Here is a 5,280-nt window from a genome sequence, read left to right on the forward strand (position 1 = left end):
GAGAGAGGAGAGAGAGAGAGAGAGAGAGAGAGAGAGAGAGGGAGAGAGGAGAGAGGGAGAGAGAGGAGAGGGAGAGAGGGAGAGAGAGGAAAGAGAGAGAAAGAGAGAGAGGAGAGAGAGAGAGAGAGGAAGATCAGAGGGAGAGAGGAGAGAGAGGGGAGAGAGGAGAGAGGGAGAAAACAGAGGGAGAGAGGGAGAGGAGGGAGAGGGGAGAGAGAGAGAGAGAGAGGCGAGAGAGGGGAGAGAGGAGGCAGAGAGAGGGAGAGCAGAGGGAGTAGAGCAGAGAGTGACCTTAAAGTTTACTCGCTCAATGAGATCGGAATACACTAGTTGAGTGCCGTAGGTTTACATACCACCTCAGCCTAAATACATTTAAACTCAAATTCCCTGACATTGAATGTGACTTAAGGCAGACGGGTCAGTGACAGTCCCAGGCACAAGGAGGTAATTGTGACATCACAGAAGTCAACAGAGGCAGAGACTCTGGAGGGAAATTTGGAGGGAAATTCTGGAGGGAAGTTTTGTCTGTGGGACACAATACTGTAATCCTGATCTTTTGTTTATTTTTTATTTAAAACTTATTTAACTAGGCAAGCTGCTTAAGAACAAATTCTTATTTACAATGACGGCCTAGGTCAGGGGTTAACTGTCTAGAACAGTCTCCCCATGGAAGGAACAGTGGGTTAACTGCCTTGTTCAGGGACAGATTTGTAACTTGTCAGCTCGGGGATTTTAACGTGCAACCTTCCGGTTACTAGTCCAACGCTCTAAACACTAGGCTACCCTGCCGCACCGTGATCTAACGACCACACGAGAGGACAGCTTTATTACAGACCATACTGTCTCTAACTGTCTTCATCTCCCCATAGAAACAACAGTGACAGCTTTATTACAGGCCATAGTGTCTCTAACTGTCTTCATCTCCCCATAGAAACAACAGTGACAGCTTTATTACAGGCCATAGTGTTCTAACTGTCTTTATCTCCCATAGAAACAACAGGACAGCTTTATTACAGGCCATACTACCCTGACTGTCTTCATCTCCCCATAGAAACAACAGTGACAGCTTTATTACAGGCCATAGTGTCTCTAACTGTCTTCATCTCCCCCATAGAAACAACAGTGACAGCTTTATTACAGGCCATAGTGTCTCTAACTGTCTTCATCTCCCCCATAGAAACAACAGTGACAGCTTTATTACAGGCCATAGTGTCTCTAACTGTCTTCATCTCCCCATAGAAACAACAGTGACAGCTTTATTACAGGCCATAGTGTCTCTAACTGTCTTCATCTCCCCATAGAAACAACAGTGACAGCTTTATTACAGGCCATAGTGTCTCTAACTGTCTTCATCTCCCCATAGAAACAACAGTGACAGCTTTATTACAGGCCATAGTGTCTCTAACTGTCTTCATCTCCCCATAGAAACAACAGTGACAGCTTTATTACAGGCCATAGTGTCTCTAACTGTCTTCATCTCCCCATAGAAACAACAGTGACAGCTTTATTACAGGCCATAGTGTCTCTAACTGTCTTCATCTCCCCATAGAAACAACAGTGACAGCTTTATTACAGGCCATAGTGTCTCTAACTGTCTTCATCTCCCCATAGAAACAACAGTGACAGCTTTATTACAGGCCATACTGTCTCTAACTGTCTTCATCTCCCCATAGAAACAACAGTGACAGCTTTATTACAGGCCATAGTGTCTCTAACTGTCTTCATCTCCCCATAGAAACAACAGTGACAGCTTTATTACAGGCCATAGTGTCTCTAACTGTCTTCATCTCCCCATAGAAACAACAGTGACAGCTTTATTACAGGCCATAGTGTCTCTAACTGTCTTCATCTCCCCATAGAAACAACAGGGACAGCTTTATTACAGGCCATAGTGTCTCTAACTGTCTTCATCTCCCCATAGAAACAACAGTGACAGCTTTATTACAGGCCATACTGTCTCTAACTGTCTTCATCTCCCCATAGAAACAACAGTGGACAGCTTTATTACAGGCCATAGTGTCTCTAACTGTCTTCATCTCCCCATAGAAACAACAGTGCAGCTTTATTACAGGTGGTCATACTGGCTTCAACTGTCTCATCTCCCCATAGAAACAACAGTAGCAGCTTATTACAGGTCATAGTGTTCCAACTGTCTTCATCTCCCATAGAAACAAATAGTGACAGCTTTATTACAGGCCATACTGTCTCTGACTGTCTTCATCTCACAGAAACAACAGTGACAGACCACTGTTCCCGTCTTCATCTCCCCATAGAAACAACAGGACAGCTTTATTACAGGCCATAGTGTCTCTAACTGTCTTCATCTCCCCATAGAAACAACAGTGACAGCTTTATTACAGGCCATAGTGTCTCTAACTGTCTTCATCTCCCCATAGAAACAACAGTGACAGCTTTATTACAGGCCATAGTGTCTCTAACTGTCTTCATCTCCCCATAGAAACAACAGTGACAGCTTTATTACAGGCCATAGTGTCTCTAACTGTCTTCATCTCCCCATAGAAACAACAGTACAGCTTTATTACAGGCCATACTGTCTCTAACTGTCTTCATCTCCCCATAGAAACAACAGGACAGCTTTATTACAGGCCATAGTGTCTCTAACTGTCTTCATCTCCCCATAGAAACAACAGTGACAGCTTTATTACAGGCCATAGTGTCTCTAACTGTCTTCATCTCCCCATAGAAACAACAGGGACAGCTTTATTACAGGCCATAGTGTCTCTAACTGTCTTCATCTCCCCATAGAAACAACAGTGACAGCTTTATTACAGGCCATACTGTCTCTAACTGTCTTCATCTCCCCATAGAAACAACAGGGACAGCTTTATTACAGGCCATAGTGTCTCTAACTGTCTTCATCTCCCCATAGAAAAACAGTGACAGCTTTATTACAGGCCATAGTGTCTCTAACTGTCTTCATCTCCCCATAGAAACAACAGTGAGCAGCTTTATTACAGGCCATAGTGTCTCTAACTGTCTTCATCTCCCCATAGAAACAACAGTGACAGCTTTATTACAGGCCATAGTGTCTCTAACTGTCTTCATCTCCCCATAGAAACAACAGTGACAGCTTTATTACAGTGACAGCTTTATTACAGGCCATACTGTCTCTAACTGTCTTCATCTCCCCATAGAAACAACAGTAGCAGCTTTATTACAGGCCATAGTGTCTCTAACTGTCTTCATCTCCCCATAGAAACAACAGTAGCAGCTTTATTACAGGCCATAGTGTCTCTAACTGTCTTCATCTCCCCATAGAAACAACAGTAGCAGCTTTATTACAGGTCATACTGTCTCTAACTGTCTTCATCTCCCCATAGAAACAACAGTAGCAGCTTTATTACAGGTCATAGTGTCTCTAACTGTCTTCATCTCCCCATAGAAACAACAGTGAGCAGCTTTATTACAGGCCATACTGTCTCTAACTGTCTTCATCTCCCCATAGAAACAACAGTGACAGCTTTATTACAGGTCATACTGTCTCTAACTGTCTTCATCTCCCCATAGAAACAACAGTAGCAGCTTTATTACAGGCCATACTGTCTCTAACTGTCTTCATCTCCCCATAGAAACAACAGTGACAGCTTTATTACAGGTCATACTGTCTCTAACTGTCTTCATCTCCCCATAGAGTAGCAGCTTTATTACAGGCCATAGTGTCTCTAACTGTCTTCATCTCCCCATAGAAACAACAGTAGCAGCTTTATTACAGGCCATAGTGTCTCTAACTGTCTTCATCTCCCCATAGAAACAACAGTAGACAGCTTTATTACAGGCCATAGTGTCTCTAACTGTCTTCATCTCCCCATAGAAACAACAGTAGCAGCTTTATTACAGGCCATACTGTCTCTAACTGTCTTCATCTCCCCATAGAAACAACAGTGACAGCTTTATTACAGGCCATAATCTCCCCATAGAAACAACAGTGCAGCTTTATTACAGGCCATACTGTCTCTAACTGTCTTCATCTCCCCATAGAAACAACAGTAGCAGCTTTATTACAGATGTTCTAACTGTCTTCATCTCCCATAGAAACAACAGTAGCAGCTTTATTACAGGCCATAGTGTCTCTAACTGTCTTCATCTCCCCATAGAAACAACAGTAGCAGCTTTATTACAGGCCATAGTGTCTCTAACTGTCTTCATCTCCCCCAGTAGCAGCTTCTTTATTACAGGCCACTGTCTTCATCTCCCCATAGAAACAAACAGTAGCAGCTTTATTACAGGCCATAGTGTCTCTAACTGTCTTCATCTCCCCATAGAAATAACAGTAGCAGCTTTATTACAGGCCATACTGTCTCTAACTGTCTTCATCTCCCCATAGAAACAACAGTGACAGCTTTATTACAGGCCATACTGTCTCTGTCTTCATCTCCCCATAGAAACAACAGTAGCAGCTTTATTACAGGTCATACTGTCTCTAACTGTCTTCATCTCCCCATAGAAACAACAGTGACAGCTTTATTACAGGCCATACTGTCTCTAACTGTCTTCATCTCCCCCATAGAAACAACAGTGACAGCTTTATTACAGGCCATAGTGTCTCTAACTGTCTTCATCTCCCCATAGAAACAACAGTAGCAGCTTTATTACAGGCCATAGTGTCTCTAACTGTCTTCATCTCCCCATAGAAACAACAGTGACAGCTTTATTACAGGCCATACTGTCTCTAACTCGTCTTCATCTCCCCATAGAAACAACAGTAGCAGCTTTATTACAGGCCATAGTGTCTCTAACTGTCTTCATCTCCCCATAGAAACAACAGTAGCAGCTTTATTACAGGCCATAGTGTCTCTAACTGTCTTCATCTCCCATAGAAAACAACAGTAGCAGCTTTATTACAGGCCATAGTGTCTCTAACTGTCTTCATCTCCCCATAGAAACAACAGTAGCAGCTTTATTACAGGCCATAGTGTCTCTAACTGTCTTCATCTCCCCATAGAAACAACAGTGACAGCTTTATTACAGGCCATAGTGTCTCTAACTGTCTTCATCTCCCCATAGAAACAACAGTAGACAGCTTTATTACAGGCCATACTGTCTCTAACTGTCTTCATCTCCCCATAGAAACAACAGTGACAGCTTTATTACAGGCCATAGTGTCTCTGTCTTCATCTCCCCATAGAAACAACAGTAGCAGCTTTATTACAGGCCATACTGTCTCTAACTGTCTTCATCTCCCCATAGAAACAACAGTGACAGCTTTATTACAGGCCATACTGTCTCTAACTGTCTTCATCTCCCCATAGAAACAACAGT

At 43.0% G+C, this 5,280-nt stretch overlaps 1 long non-coding RNA gene across 1 annotated transcript in view; it reads right to left on the reverse strand.

The window, feature by feature from the left end:
* LOC127908903 (uncharacterized) overlaps nt 1-5,280 on the reverse strand; it is a 215,655-nt gene that overhangs the window by 1,075 nt on the left and 209,300 nt on the right. The window lies entirely within an intron of this gene.

Source organism: Oncorhynchus keta, chromosome 18 (genome assembly GCF_023373465.1).
Source record: "Oncorhynchus keta strain PuntledgeMale-10-30-2019 chromosome 18, Oket_V2, whole genome shotgun sequence".
Lineage (NCBI taxonomy): Eukaryota > Metazoa > Chordata > Actinopteri > Salmoniformes > Salmonidae > Oncorhynchus > Oncorhynchus keta.